Source organism: Bison bison, unplaced genomic scaffold, assembly GCF_000754665.1.
Source record: "Bison bison bison isolate TAMUID 2011002044 unplaced genomic scaffold, Bison_UMD1.0 scf7180017864508, whole genome shotgun sequence".
In the NCBI taxonomy this organism is placed as follows: Eukaryota; Metazoa; Chordata; class Mammalia; order Artiodactyla; family Bovidae; genus Bison; species Bison bison.
In genome coordinates this window covers 2335695-2352186 of record NW_011495064.1, presented here as the reverse complement: position 1 = coordinate 2352186, position 16492 = coordinate 2335695, and the positions used below count along the sequence as shown (strand labels likewise).

Here is a 16492-nt window from a genome sequence, read left to right as displayed (position 1 = left end):
CAGGAGGCGTCCTCTGCCCACCGCGCTCCCTCCTTCACGGAGAGCAGGGACAAACGGGCGCGCCCCGCAGCGGCGGACGGGATGCTCGGCCCAGAGTGGTAGCTTCTAAACCTGTTTCCTAACCTGTTTCTTGAGTCCCCGCTTTTGGGTGCCACCCTTTGCCGGGAGAGGGGGCAGAAAACCGGGTTGGAGCGGGCGTGGAGCGCCCCCAGGGCCACCGTGTCGCCTGGTCCGGAACAGAAGCGCGGAAAGTGGGGCAAAACAGCGTTATCCCGGGTCGTCCCTGCAGAGAAGTGAGGGCATTTTCCCGGCACAGGGATGGACTGGCTGTGCCCGGGGTCGTATCTGGTTGCTGGCATGCTGCGGACTCCCAGGGGCCTCGCGGAGTCCAGGTGTGCGCAGGGGCGGCCGAACAGCGGCTGGGGTGCTTGGGTTGTAAGGTGGATTCAGGCCCAGAAGTCATTTGATGGCAGCACAGCCCAGAAAAGTGGACAGAGGGCTTGGTGCAAGCTAAGTTTGCAGACGGAGAAAATAACCCAAGAACCAGCCCTTGTGTCTCGTCGAGGACTTTCTCCTGTGCTCTGCTGGGTGGCTCACCCCATCTCAGGTCGTCTGATAAGCCCATTTTTAGAATCAGGCTTTGGAGTTTTAATTTAAGAAAGCCCCAGTTAAAAAACACCAGTATGTTCTGAAGGAAGATTAACCAGTTAGCACATGTTTCTGTCTCAAGGATGAGCCAGGCTGAAGGAGGAGATGTTCGGAATAAAAGCAGGTCATCCTTGGGGAGGAAGCTGTGGTTTCAGCACTGGAGGTGGGGGGAGCGGGGCTTAGGGGAGGTGACAGGTGAGATGGTGGGTGGGCCCTTGTCTCCCCAATTTGTCCTTTCCCTCTCTCTCTCACACCGTCTTCTTTATGTTATCTTTCTCAAAGCATGGTCCAGGGACTCCTGGGGGTACCCAAGACTTTTCCAGGAGCTTCACAAGTTAGAAATTATTTTAGTGATAATATGAAGCAGTTACTGAGCCTTTCATCCTCATTTTCTCATGAAGGTACAGTGGTAATTCCCAGAAACTATAGGATGCATAATTTCCCAACATATCTGCAGAAGCAGAGAGCAGCATCCAGTTATTTCAAGGCAGACGTTAACCAGACTTGTAAAGACGCAGAACAATGCCACTTTTCTAATTAAAAGTGTAGTTCTTTTTGTAAACATTTAATGAGTTTATTATTGTTACATTCAAATGATATAAATATTTAAACATTTTTTTATTTTATAATTTCTGACATGATAAATACCCATAGATATTTGCGGACCCCAATAATTTTTTAAAAGACAATTTTAAAGAGCAGTGTTAGGTTTATAACAAAATTGAGAGGAAGGTACAGAAATTTCCTATATATTAATACCTCCTGTCCCCACACAGGCATAACCTCTTCTATTATCAACATCACTCACCAGAATGGACTTTTTTTTTTTTTGCCAAAGATGAATCTACATGGGTACATCATAGTCACTCAGAGACCACAGTTTACGGTGTTGTACATTCTGTGGGTCTAGACAAATGTTTAATGACACGTGCCCATCATTATAGGGGCTTCCCAGGTGGCTCCGTGGTAAAGAATCCACCTGCCAATGCAGAAGATGTGGGTTCAGTCCCTGGGTTGGGAAGATCCCCTGGAGGAGGAAATGGCAACCCACTCCAGTATTCTTGACTGGAAAATTCCATGGACAGAGGAGCCTGGCGGGCTCCAGTGCACGGGGTTGCAAAAGAGCCGGGCCGACTGAGCGCAGCGCGGCTCCCGTCATTACGGCGTCATCCAGTGTTTTCACCCCCGAAACACGGTCAGCACTCTGTGTTTCTCTCCTCACCACCCACCCCGACAACCACTGATCTTTTCACTGTTTCCATAGTTTTGCCTTTTTAGAATCATATAGTTGCAATCATACAGTATGTAGCCTTTTCAGATTGCCTTATTTCACTTAGTAATATGTGTTTAAGCTTTCTCCATGTCTTTTCATGGCCCGAGAGCTCATTTGTTTTTTGTGCTGAATGCTGCTCTATTGTCTGGATGAACCAGTTTATTTATCCAGTCACCTACTGAAGTCCACCTTGGATGCTTCCATGTTTTGGAAGTTATGCGTAAAGCTACTATAAACATCCATGTACAGGTTTTTGTGTGGAGGCCTCAAGAATTTTTAAGAGGGCAAGGAGGTCCTGCTGCCCTAAGGTTCTGTCACATCCCTTTAAACAGGGGTCCCCAGCCTCCAGGATCTAATGCCTGATGATCCGAGGTGGAGCTGATGTAGTAATAATAGAGATAAAGCGCACAAGAAACGTAATGCCCTTGAATCATCTCAAAACCATCCCCCTCCTCGGTGTCTGGAAAAATTACCTTCCATGAAATCGGTGCCCAAAAGCTTGGGGACCACTGCCCTTACACACGTCCCTTTTCCTGTCTTCCTGTGTCTTTTCAGTTTAGTTCCTGGGCTGTCGTCTCTTTGTCTTTTCTTATTAGATAACTGCAGTTTAAATGATGGAATGCTAACATCTAAACCGCTGATTTGGACCAAATAGAAGGTTCTTTGCTGTGAATTGTGCAGTCTGCTTTGGGACAGAGGGAAAGGCAGGCTGGAGTTGGAAAGCCAACCAGCAGCCAGCAGCACATTACCTGTGTGATTGTCATCAAGTGAGATGTTACCTTCCTGAGCTTCCATCTGCAGAAAGGGGATAACATCTGTGCTGCTGGTTTAAATGAGAAACTATTGAGTGGCTTTTCACTAATGCTGGCTGTGGTATGACACCTAAAAAAAAAAGTGGGGGGAAAGACATACAAACCCCATTACTTTAACAAATACTTTTCCATTGTCTCCAGTTCTTGTTTATTGACTTCATAATTTCAGAGTTGTAATAGCTTAAATGTCATACTGTTTTTTTTTTGCCCCCAGTGATTAAAGATCTTAGTATCTGCTTGAAAGTTCACCTTGTACTATCAGATTTGATCTTATCCTGTGTTCAAAGACAGTGACCTGACTTCTTGTTGTTTTTAACTTTCTACCATGGTAAAAGGCTCCATGAGAGGTCAGAAATAAAACTCTCTGGTGGCTCAGATGGTAAAGAATCTGCCTGCGATGCAGGAGACCCAGGTTCGATCCCTGGTTTGGAAAGATCCCCTGGAGGAGGGCATGGCAACCCTCTCCAGTATCCTTGCCTGGAGAATCCCATGGACAGAGGAGCCTGGCGGGCTGCAGTCCATGGGGTGGCAAAGAGTCGGACATGACCGATTGACTAACACCAGACATGGATTCACAGATACAACATGAGGCCTCCTGTAGCCAGTCCCCTATCCCCAGGCCCTTGAAATTCAAGTAGGTGTTGGAGGGGGTGGGGTTCATGAGTGTGAGTGCTATGTGTATAGTGGGAAGTTCGTATAGTGTCAGGCACTCCCAGGACATCAGAGCCCAGGAAACAGTTTGCTTCCCCAAAAAACCAAAATCCTGGTTTTGCAGTTTTCTGAGCACATCACCGCTGCCCTCCTCTGTGCAGGGATTCTTCCTCTGGGGTACTGCGCCAGCTGTGGTGCGGGTGCAGCCCAGCTTCCCCCCTCTCTCCCCAAGACCAGCCTTCCAGGCTGAATCCTCCCTGTCCTCACTCTGATGGCGGGTCCCCCAGGCTCTGGGAATGTCCCCATGTCTAAGGGTCCCACCTGCCCTGAGATCCATAGAACAGCATGCCCTTGGCTGGAGCAGCAGCGGATTCTGGGCCACTTGAGGCTCCTTCCTGAGGTTGCAGGGGATATTTAAAAACAGCATCCAGGGACTTCCCTGGTGGTGCAGTGGTTAAGACCTCGCCTTCCAATGCAGGGGTGCAGGCTCTATTCCTAATTAGGGAGCTAAGATTCCACATGCCTCATGGCCAAAAACCAAAACAGAAAACAGAAGCAATCATGTAACAAATTCAGTAGAGACTTTAAAATGGTCCCCATCAAAAAAAAAGAGCAACGTCTGAAACGTGATAAGCTTTTCAAACATTTCTGAGTTTGTTTCTTGGTAAAGCGGGGCTCTCTCCTGGGGGCCAGGCTGGTGGGTGGGTGTGCACATGTAAGGCTTCTGTGCTCAGTTGCTTCAGTCGTGTCCGACTCTTTCTGACCCCATGGACTGTAGCCCACCAGGCTCCTCTGTCCATGAGATTCTTGAGGCAAGAATACTGGAGTGGGTGGCCATGCCCTCTTCCAGGGGATCTTCCCAACCCAGCTATTGAACCCTCCTCTCTTATGTCTCCTGCATTGACAGGTAAGTTCTTTACCACTAGCGCCACCTGGTAAGCCCTGTAAGGCTCACAGCCTCACTAGAAGTTTCTAGACTCATGGGACCTCCCCACTATCTGTCCTCAGGGCAACCCTCCCTGGCCTGGCTGTGCTGAGCCGGCTGCTTCCCTGTCCCCCTTCTTTCTCTTCACTGCCTTTTCTTTTCTTTCCTGGAGCAATGCACATTTCTCTTCCTAACCTTTGCTGAGATTTGGTTTTCCCCCACAGCCTTATTTATGCACTCAAGCATATGGTGAAGACTTTCTTATTGCAAAGAGTCAGATAATATTGAAAACCTAAAAGTTTCCCAAACTGTCCCCTCCCGCAACAGCTTATTTTTTTTTAATTATTATTTATTGATTATTATTTTATTTATTTTTCTGGGCTCCAAAATCACTGCAGATGGTGATTGCAGCCATGAAATTAAAAGATGCTTACTCCTTGAAAGGAAAGATATGACCAACCTAGACAGCATATTAAAAAGCAGAGACATTACTTTGTCAACAAAGGTCCGTCTAGTCAAGGCTATGGTTTTTCCAGTGGTCATGTATGGATGTGAGAGTTGGACTATAATGAAAGCTGAGCGCCGAAGAGTTGATGCTTTTGAACTGTGGCGTTGGAGAAGACTCTTGAGAGTCCCTTGGACTGCAAAGAGGTCCAACCAGTCCATCCTAAAGGTGATCAGTCCTGGGTGGTTCATTGGAGGGACTGATGTTGAAGCTGAAACTCCAATACTTTGGCCACATGATTTGAAGAGCTGTCTCATTTGAAAAGACCCTGATGCTGGGAAATATTGAGAGCAAGAGGAGAAGGGGACTTCAGAGGATGAGATGGTTGGATGGCACCACTGACTCAGTGGACATGGGTTTGGGTGGACCCTGGGAGTTGGTGATGGACAGGGAGGCCTGGCGTGCTGCAGTCCATGGTGGTCGCAAAGAGTCAGACAGGACTGAGCGACTGAACTGAATTGATTTTTGGCTGTGCTGGGTCTTCCTTGCTGCATGTGGGCTTTCTCTAGTTGCCATGAGCGGGGGCTGCTCTTCATTTAGGCATGTGAGCTTCTCATTGCGGTGGCTTCTCTTGTTGCCGAGCACAGGTTCTAGGCACATGAGCGTCAGTAGCTGTGGTGCTCGGGCTTCGTTGCTCTGTGGCATGTGGAATCTTCCTGGTCCCCTGCATTGGCAGGCGGAGTCTCAACTACTGGGCCACCAGGGAAGTCCCCAGCCACTTATTTTTATTGTGGTGAAATAAACAGAAAATAAAATTGACCATTTTAACCTTTTTTACTTTAAATTTTAGACATTTATTTTTAATTGGAAGATGATTGCTCTACAGTATTCCTCTGGCTTCTGCCATACAACAATGCGAATGAGCCATAAGTACACATATGTCTCCCGACTCCTGAACCCCACCCCCACCCCCATGGTAATCACAGGGCACCAGCCGAGCTCCCCGTGCTGTGCAGCAGCTTCCCACCGGCTATCTGTTTACACGTTCAGTTCAGTTCAGTCGCTCAGTTGTGTCCGACTCTTCGCGATGGTGTATATATCAGCACTACTCTCTGAATTTGTTCCACCGTCTCATCCCCCTACTGTGTCCGGCGTTTCTTCTCCGTATCTGTGTCTCTGTTCCTGCCCTGCCTGCAAATAGATTCATCAGTACCATTTTTCTAGATTCCACATGTATGTGTTTATAGACAACGTTTGTTCTGCTCTTTCTGACTTCCCTTTGTGCCACAGGCTCCAGGCTCACCCAGCTCACTAGAACTGAGTGCACAGTGGCACGAAGTACATCTGCGGTACTGTGCAGCCATCGCCGCCATCCATCTCGGAACTCTGGCATCCTCGCAGTCCGAAACTCTGTACCCGTTAAACATTAATTCGCTCTTCCTTCCTCCCCACAGCCACTGGCAACCACAGTTCTACTTTCTGTCTCTAAACTACTCTAGTTATGTCATATAAGTGGAATCATACAATCATTGTCCTTTTGTGTCTGGCTTTTTTCACTTAGCAGAATGTCCTTCATGTTGCAACAGGTGACAGGATCTCCTTTTTAACGTTGGATAATACTCCATCATCCTTTACTGTGCCCACCTTTGCGTGAAATGTTCCTTTGACATCTCCAATTTTTTTGGAGGAGATCTCTAGTCATTCCCATTCTGTTGTTGTCCTCTATTTCTTTGTACTGGGAAAGACTGAGGGCAAGAGGAGAAGGGGGCTACAGAGGATGAGACGGTTGGATGGCATTACTGACTGGATGGACATGAGTTTGTGAAACTCAGGGAGATAGTGAGGGACAGGGAAGCCTGGTGTGCTGCAGTCCATGGGGTCGCAGAGCTGGACACGACTGAGCAACCGAACAACAGCAGTACTTCATCAGATGGATACATCACATTTTGTTTATCCATTCATATGTTGATAGCATTTGGTCCTCCAACCACTTTGAACACTTGAGTGTTGTAGAGTTTGTTTTCCCTACTTTCCCTATTTTTCTATGAGTTCACATATACATGTGAACATTTTTTTTGGATAAACAGAATCATACTATGTGTTCCAGCTTTCTCTTTTAAAATTTATTTTTATTTTCATAATACAATGTATGAACCCACTTAATACAAAAGAGACACTATGAGGTTTGGAGTGAAAACTATTTGCCCCTATTCCACCCCTTCCCCCCTCATTCCCTTTTCTCACTGGCAAACACTTTCACGTCTTTTGGGGGATTCTTATGTCATTTACATCTATTTTCTTTTAAAACAGTCATAAACAGAGCTACTTCCTGATTATACAGTGATTTGTGTGTGTGTGTGTTAGTCGCTCAGTCGTGTCTGACTCTTTGAAAGCCCATGGACTGTAGCCCATCAGGCTCCTCTGTCTATGGGATTTCCCAGGCAAGAATACTGGAGTGGGTAGCCAGTCTCTTCTCCAGGGGATCTTCCTGATGCAGGGATTAAACCCGGTCTCCTGCATTGCAGGCAGATTCTTTATTGTCTGAGCCACTGGGGAAGCCCATGCATTGACTTAGTAGCATAGAGAATGAAGATCCCCATGGCTGCCCACTTTCTTTCCTTATTCCCACCAATCAGTGCATCCCCATGTGGACTTACATTGGTATCCAGGGTTCACACTGCTGTGACTATGTGTGTTATTCCCTGCCATGCCCCACAGCGTAACATATTTCATTTCCTTTCTTTGACAACTTTTGGTGTTCTCTTGGGATAACAATTTCTACCTTTATTCATTTGCTTAGTTTTGTATAAAATGGTCACTCACTGGCCTGTGCACTTCTAGACAAGAGTTACAGTCCTCTCAGTTTGGTCAAGGGCTTCCCTGGTGGCTGAGTGCTAAAGAACCTGCCTGCAGTGCAGGAGACTTGCAGGTTCAAGCCCTGGGTCAGGAAGATCCCCTTGGAGAAGGAAATGGCAACCCACTCCAGTATTCTTGCCTGGAGAATCCCATGGACAAAGGAGCCTGGTGAGCTACAGTCTATGGGGTCGCAAAGAGCTGGACATGACTTAGCAACTAAACAACAACAAAACAACGGTTTGGTCAAAGCTGTCATGTATATGCGTTCCGTTCCCTTCCCTCCCTGTGGACAGATCCATTCAGGAGGTCCCCCTCAGGGGCTTCAGCTGGACGGGCTTTACCATTGTCTTCCCGGCCACCTGGGGAGCTTCCTTTGCATCTCCTTTAAAGTGAAGCTTTTGTTTTCCCAGGCCTTCTCTTTCTTGGTCGCTCTTTGTGGAGGATTAGAGGTGGCCACAGACTCTTGAGCGTCATTCCCGTTGAGAAGGGTGCTTCTGTGTCCCCTCCCCTGAGTCTGGGTGGCTCGGGGACTGCTCTGGCCCACGGGTATGGTTGGAGTGACAGGGCACCAGTGTCTAGGCTCAGCTCTGAGTGACTGTGACCGGCACCTTCTGCTTCTGTCTCCTGAGGCCCTGGCTTCCGTGTGGAAAGTTCTGCACCAGCCTGTGGCTGCCATGCTGCGAGGAAGCCCAAGCTGGTCCTTGAAGAGATGCCCCATAGAGCGATGCTGGCCATTCCTGACTGCTCCAGCTCCCAGCTGTTCATGTCATCTAAGCTGGGACCCCAGGCCTGTGAGGAGCTCACAGGCCATCTCTATTAATAATTGATTCTGTGTGTCCAAGTTCCCGACAGAGCAGGAGGCAGAGTGACACTGAACCGTTTTAAGCCACTACGTTTTGGGGTATGTTATTACCATAGCCATAAAGAGCCAGGACACTCTCTCATGTGATAGCTTCTTGAGAAGGGATACCAGAGAATTAACTTTTTCAGTAAATTAATATTTACTCTCAAAATTGGCTGAGTATTTGTGTAGGTGTAGAATTCTAGACTGGGAATAAAATTTCCCCCAGAATTTTAAAGTCATCATGCCTTTAAATATCCAACATTGTTATTAAGGAACCAGCCGCCCTCTGCACCTTGGCGTTTTAGTGTGTAAAGATATGACTTTTCTTCCTCCCGCCTGGAAGTTTCTAGGACTTTGTGTTTAGCACAGGCTTTATGGCCATGGACTTCCCTGGTGGCTCAGACGATAAAGCGCCTGTCTACAATGCGGGAGACACGGGTTCGATCCCTGGGTCGGGAAGATCCCCTGGAGAAGGAAATGGCAATCCGCTCCAGTACTCTTGCCTGGAAAATCCCATGGACAGAGGAGCCTGGTAGGCTACAGTCCATGGGGTCCCAAAGAGTCGGACACGCCTGAGCGACTTCACTTTCACTTTTGCTTATGGCATTTTACTGTGTCGTGACTTGATGGTGGTCTCTTTCTCCTTCATTGCTGGGGGCATGCCAGGGGCTCTTGTAATCTGGAAACTACTGTTCTTCAACTATTTGCACGGCTGTCTTATCTGAACTCTGATTCAGATGTCAGACCTCTGGGGCTTGTCTTCTAGTTTCCTGATCTTTTCTTTCTTGTTTTTCATCTCTTTACCTTTTCATTTTTTCTCTTGGCAGACTTTCTCAACTTTATCTTCCAACTTCTCTTGAGTCATTTAAGATAACTACTGTCATAATTTTTGAAGTTTCTCTAAGTCCCTTGTTCCTTTTCTAGAGCATCTGTTCTTGTTTTCTGGTTGCCAAATCTCTTATTTCTTGGGAATACTTGATGGTAAGTTCTGAGATGTTTCTTTCTGTTTTCTGCCTTGTCTCTGTTTCTTGAGTTCCTTTTCTCCCCCTTTGTACTTTTGACCTCTGTTTTTCGTGTTTGAGGCTTTTGCTAAGTGTCTAGTCAACCTTGGGTGTTTGTTAAAAACAGGAGTGAAGTGAGTAATGTGAGTAAATGCTGGTTTGTAAACAAGCAGGGTTCTTGGTCCCAGACTTTCTTGATCAGAGAGAACCTTCCTTTCCAAGGCAGGTTAGCATTAGTGTTCTGTTTTGGTCCGTGTTAGTCCCTGAGGCGGAGAAGGCAATGGCACCCCACTCCAATACTCTTGCCTGGAAAATCCCATGGACGGAGGAGCCTGGTAGGTTGCACTCCACAGGGTCACTAAGAGTCAGACACAACTGAGCGACTTCACTTTCACTTTTCACTTTCATGCATTGGAGAAGGAAATGGCAACCCACTCCAGTGTTCCTGTCTGGAGAATCCCAGAGACGGGGGAGCCTGGTGGGCTGCCGTCTATGGGGTCTCACAGAGTTGGACACGGCTGAAGTGACTTAGCAGCAGCAGTCCCTGAGGATGGGTGTACAGAGAATGAAGGACAGGTGATAAGCCCGGGTGCCTGAAAGGATGGTTGGTGAGCTGGGCTCCTCCATATGTGACTTTAGGCTGATTAGAAAACTAAGCTCCTCTTCTGTATGACATTTTAAAAAGCTGTGAACTCGTAAAAACAGAATAGAATTGTGCTTAGCAGGGACTGGTGGTAGGAGGAATAAGAAGGATGTTGTTTAAAGGGACAAACTTGTGACCGACAGATGGCACAGTATAGCGAGTATGGACAGTGATATTGTTTATGAGTGTCAACCTTGCTAAAGACTAGGGTGTTTTTCCTTATTGAAGTAGAGTTGGTTTGCAGTGTTGTGTTAGTTACTGGTGTGCAGCAAGTAACATATATATATATATATTCTTTTGCATAATGGTTTATTACAAGAGATTGAACACAGGTCCCTGTGCTACATCGTAGGGCCTTGTTGTTTATGCGTTTTATATATAGTAGTTTGTATCTGCTAATCCCAAACTTCTAATGTATCCTTTTCTTATCCCTTTTCTTCTTTGGCAACCATAAATTTCTTTTCTGTATCTGTGGGTCTGTCTTTGTTTAGTAAGTGATATCACATGATATTTGCCTTTCTCTTTTTGACTTCACTTAGTATGATAATTTCCAAATCCGTCCATATATATCCATATGTGTATATGTCCCGCATCTTCTCTATCCATTCATCTGTTGATGGACACTTTGGTTGCTTTGGTGTCCAGACTACTGTGAGTAGTGCTATTATGAATGTTGGGGTGCTGATTCCCACCCCCCTTTTTTAAAAAATAAAGTTAGCATAAATTGTGCTAACAGTATAACTCTTTAGACCACTGGAGGAGGAAACAACAACCCACTCCAGTATTCTTGCCCGGAAAATCCCTTTTGGGCCTGGGAACCTGGCGAGCTGCAGTCCACAGGGTCACAAAGTCAGACACAGCTTAGCAACTGAGCACACACTCTTTAGACATACCTGGATATGTGAGAAACTCTATAAAATGAAAGTAAAGGAATGCTAAACCAAGGTTTAAAAGGGTTGGCAGGCGAGGGCTGAGAGATGGGGCGGGGGACACATGGGTGTGGGTTTTGGTTACTGGCTGCTTCTCTGACTGGATGAAGGTGTTTATCACAGTTTTAAGATGATGATTCAGACTGTGTTACCTCCCAATTATGGTTGTAAAAGGCAGAATTGTTTTCTGGTTGGACCAACAGTTGGAAGAAAAAAAAAATGAGCTGTTAATAACCAAGAGTGCCTCCTCAGGATACTGGCAGAAAGAAAGACAGGCAGTGACCAAGAGAGACTGAGAGAAAGAGAGATCTAGAGAAAGGTACTGACACTCGTGCCAGGAAAAGGTCAGGGGTTCAGTGGTCCCGCTTCCCCCTCACAGGGCTCTACTCCAGGAGTGCAGTTGGCTACGTGCTTTTTACATTTGATTGTTCATCTGACTCTCAGAGGTGATGATAATGAAGTTTATGAAGGGCACGCTAGTGTGCTTAGTCACTCAGTCGTGTCTGACTCTTTGTGACCCCCACGGACTGTAGCCCGCCAGGCTCCTCTGTGGAGTGGGTTGCCGTGCCCTCCCCCAGGGGACCTCCCCGACCCAGGGACTGAACCCAGGTCTCCGACCTTGGAGGCGGATTCTTTACCATGTGAGCCACCAGGGGAGCCCTATGGAGGGCAGAGTCTGGGACTCCCCGGTGGTCCAGCGGTTAGGACCTCGCCTCCCAGTGCAGGGGGTGCAGGTTTGATCCCTGGTCAGGGAGCCAAGATCGCACATGTCTTGTGGCCAAAAAACCAAAACATAAAACAGAAGCAATATTGTGACAAATTCAATAAAGACTTTAAAATGGTTCATATTAAAAAATCCTTAAACAAAAAGGGCATAGTCCTATCTTCCTTTTCTTTAGAGAGGAGAGGAGAGAGAGAGTATAGAGGTGGGATCTGCAGGATTTGAATTACAGTCAATAAACTCCGTATACTAATTTAACGTGAGAAATTTCCTTAGAGAAGATTGTGCAGAAGCCATTTTTGGCTTCCTCATTTGTATTACTTGCTCAGTTGTGTCAGACTCTTTGTGACCCCATGGACTGTAGCCCACTGGGCTCCTCTGTCCATGGGATTCTCCAGGCAAGAATACTGCAGTCGGTTGCCATGCTCTCCTCCAGGGTATCTTCCCGACCCAGGGATCAGGGTTACCACAGTGTGACTCCTCAAGCTGGTGCAGGAATCGTCACATGATCTGATTTCAGCCAATGAAATAGGAAGGGAGGTTTCTGAGGGGTCCAGGAAAAGATGCTTCCTTGCTTATCTGAGAGACCTGTTGGATGGGCAGACCTTCTCATCTTGGATAGAGTGGAGTCTGAACGTGAGGCTGACAGGCGTGCAGCCGTTTTCTCACCAACAGGGAAGCCAGCCCTAGGAGGAAATGACTCAGAGAGGCAAAGTGGAGAGCCTCCATATTCTGATAACATGGTTAAGCCACAGAGCCCATGTGCCCTGAAGCCCGCGTTGTGTTCCTCATCCCCAGTTCCATGAAGCAGTAAGTCCCCTTTATGGTTCAGGCCACTGTGAGTTGGGTTTCAACCAAACTTGTGGTTCTTAACCAGAAGCACCCCAGTTAGTTTGCTTTTATTTCACTTTAGTTTCAGTTACAGAGACAGACAAACACAGCTTACCTTGGTTTCGGGTGCGGAGGCTGAAAGGCAGGAGCTGGGGTGACGCTGGCCGGAGTCCTTGGCTCTGCTTGCCTCACGTCCAGATGAGCCCTGGCCGCCTTGTGGCCTTCGGAGCTTTGGGTGCGTGTCCCAGAGCTCAGCAGCCAGGCTGGAAGAGAGGGGCTCTTCTTGGCTTCTGGCCTGGTCCAGGCCACCCTCACTGGCCCATCTGGCCACTGCTGTTGCCTTTTCTTGACATGCCACTGGGCTGGGTCACCCAGCAGAACCATGTGGGTGGGGGTGGGAGTGGGAGCCTGCTAAAGACAGAGTGGGGTGATGTGGCCCAGGAAAGGAAGAGCCCGTGTGGGCCAGACAGTGCTGGGCACCCCTCCTTGGCTTCCTCCTGAGCCCCTGGGTCACTGCAGGGAGTGAAGGATGGCTGGGAAGGGCACCTCGGAAGCCAGGTCAGGCGTTCTCACCTTGAATAGGGCACTTAGTGCTGCCTGTTAAGTTTCTTCCATGTTCCTCTGGCCGTGAGTTGGATCTGAAGTTGGGCAATACCTTGGCTTTTCTGGGCAGAGTTGCTGATTCCAAAAGAGTGTTTTGCATGAAAGAAATCAATGTCTGTGTAGAGAGGCTAGGGTCATGGATACTCATTGCTTGCTGCCTCAGAGGGGCTGCGACTTTGGAGGAAAGCAGGCATATTTTCGAACCGAGGTCATTCTGACTGTGTCTGGAGATCTCAGAACTGATGCTATTCTTGGGGGGGTCCCCCCACAATTCTCTGCCCCCTTCTCTCCCTCCTAGAGAGCTGAGATTCTTCTGTGACTGCTTGTCAGTGTGGATATGTTTTTATTCTTATTTACCTTGTTGCACTGAGTTTCAATAGCATCCCTTGTCTTTCTAAGTTCCCTTCTGTCCATCCTCTGCTTTACAATGATGTCCAAGTGACAACATCTGGACTCGGTCCTCTCTCCGTGAGTGATGCTTTGCTGGTGGGTTGATTCCAGGAGCAGAGACTGATTCTTACATAGCTGTGACTGTGACAAGGGGGATCCTGACTGTGACAAAAGGAGACGGCACTGCTGATTAATGATTACTCACCCTTCTCTTCATAGCAACAGCTCTATGGACCACATGCAAACCTCTGTTTCTTTGACACTATCTGCTGGCTTATTGTGGGGCTTTCCCAGGTGGCACAGCGGTAAAGAATTTTCCTGCCAATGCAGGAGATATAGGAGATGCAGGTTCAATCCGTGGCTGGTCAGGAAGATCCCCTGGAGAAGGAAATGGCAACCCACACCAGTATTCTTACCTGGAGGATTCCACAGACAGAGGAGCCTAGTGGGCTCCAGTCCATGGGCTCACAAAGAGGTAGACATGCCTGAGTGATTGAACATTCACACATGGGCTTATTGTAAGAACTTAGACATCATGGGAGACCCTAGAAGCCCAGGATCTCCCCCCAACCCCTCATGGCAGCCATGGCAGAGTGTTTATCTCCACTTGGCCCTTTGGGGACCCCAGGCCCTGAAGTCCAGGGGATCATTGGCCCCTGAGGGAAGCTCTGTGGCCATTTTCCAAGTTCCCACTTACCTGTAAATGGACAGGTAGGTGGGCAGGTAGCTCTCAGGGTCCAGCAGGGGACCCTGGCTCCTATGCATGTTTAACTCACTAAGGGTGCCTCCTACACACTCGGTGAATGGATCTATGGTTGAAAATGATGGATTTTCTCTCTAGATCTTCTACTGTGAGTTTGTGTACAGTAATGTTCAGAAAAAGACCCTGATGCTGGGAAAGATTTGAAGGCAAAGGAGAAAAGGGCAGCAGAGAATGAGATCTTTGGATAGCATCACCAACTCAATGGACATGAATCTGAGCAAACTCCGGGAGATAGTGAAGGACAGGGAAGCCTGGTGTGCTGCAGTCTATGGGGTTGCAAAAAGTTGGACACAACTTAGCAACTGAATGATGACAACAATATTCACGTGGACAGTGGTGAAGAATCCACCTGCCAATGCAGGAGATGCAGGTTGGACCCCTGGGTCAGGAAGATCCCCTGGGGAAGGAAATGGCAACCCACTCGAGTATTCTTGCTTGTGAAATCCCATGGACCGAGAAGCCTGGTGGGCTACAGTCCTTGGGGTCGCAAAGAATCAGACACAACTGAGCATGTAGCACACACGCACACAAGGTTGCTCCAAAGACATCCTTTGAGTCACCAAAGGTATCACTGCAATTGGATACAAGGAGCCCCATAAGCCAGCAGACACCAGCATCCTGTGGTCAGAGTATAACCTTGGGAGGGAGTCAGGCCTGATTGTACTTGTAGGCCGTGGGGCTGGGCAGCCTCCAAGACCCTGACCTGTTGGCCACAAACCTGTCCTTGCTTTCTTAGCTAATCTCTCAGGGGCCAAAAAGAAGGCTGAGTGCCAAAGAATTGGTGTTTTCAGACTGATGCTGGAGAAGAATCTTGAGAGTCCTTTGGACAGCAAGGAAATTAAACCAGTCCTAAAGGAAATCAACCCCGATTATTCATTGGAAGGACTGATGCCGAAGCTAAAGCTCCAATACTTTGGCCACCTGATGCAAAGAGCTGCCTCACTGGAAAAGACCCGACTCATTGGAACAGACCCTGATGCTGGGAAAGACTGAGATTGGGAAAAGGGGACGACAGAGGATGAGATGGTTGGATGGCATCACTGACACAGTGGACATGAGTTTGAGCAAGCTCTGGGAGACAGTGAAGGACAGGAAAGCCTGGTGTGCTGCAGTCCGTGGGGTCACAAAGAGTCAGACACAACTGAGCGACTGAACAATAACAGGGGCCACTCCCATCAGCACCTCTCGCATGAACCCTAAAAAGTAACCCCCCTTGTTTGAAGCTTCAAGCCTCATTTCTCAGCCAATCACCATCCTGGAGATTGAGATGGGGTGGTGACCTGGACCAATCAGAAGCCGCCTTCGGGCGGGGCTGACACAGCGTCCCCGGGATCCTGGTAGGGGAGGAAGAGCCGGCAGCAGTCTGCACCATGTGCCTTCACCTAATGACAGACATGCCTGAGTCTGGTGACAGCTTGTATTTTCATCTTGCGAGGCAGTGTCTGTTCCTGTCCCCCGCTCCCTCAGCACTGCCTCCCCGTTGGCTCCCTTCCTGCTCACCTTCCTCCCCTTTCCTCCTTCCCTCCCCTCCCACTCCCTCCCTCCCCGGGACTTCCTCTCTCTGCCCACAGACACCCCACTCCTCAGCCTACCCGGCACAGCCACTGGGTGCTCGCTGCTCTGCCTTCTCTCAGCTCCTCCCGACCGAGCCAAGTAAAGGTAATTGCTAAACCCAAAGCTCTCCATTCCAGAAAACCACCAGGCCATCCCCGGGAGGGAACGCCCATCCAGCCACTTGAGGTCTGATGATAACAGGTGAACTGCCTGCAGGGCCCCTCTTCCTCTTGCTTTGACTTCCATGCTGGACTCCAAGCCCTTTGAGCGTGGGAACTGGCCTGGCTTCTTTTGAGCGTTGAGATGGAGCAGGTGCTTTAGCAAAAGCTCAGGAAGGAAGGGGAAAAGCCAGGATGGAGGGGGAGGTTCCCTTCCATCGGTTACTCGGTCACTCGGTTCCTCGGTCATTTGGTGGGGGCCCAGGATGCAAGGATGGGGTCTAGAACTGCCTCCTTCAGCAATTCCTGTGAGGTTTTTGTCTTCAAGGAAGGACTTTCCTTCCTCTTCTTCCCTTTCCTCTCAATATTCATAGCCTTTTTTTCCCACCTGCAACCTCTGTACTTTGCTCATCAGCCAAGGTATTGGGTTGGTCAGAAGTTCATT

General features: G+C 48.3%; 1 protein-coding gene across 3 annotated transcripts in view; it reads left to right on the top strand.

The window, feature by feature from the left end:
- Positions 1-16492, top strand: part of ACOXL (acyl-CoA oxidase-like) — a 332871-nt gene that overhangs the window by 587 nt on the left and 315792 nt on the right. Inside the window, exon 1 of one of the 3 annotated variants that reach the window (XM_010829558.1) lies at positions 15913-15994. The exons of the other annotated variants lie outside the window; for them this stretch is intronic. The gene's annotated coding sequence lies outside the window, so the exon portion shown is untranslated. Of the gene's footprint in view, positions 1-15912; positions 15995-16492 lie in introns of those variants that run through there. 3 annotated transcript variants of the gene reach the window in all.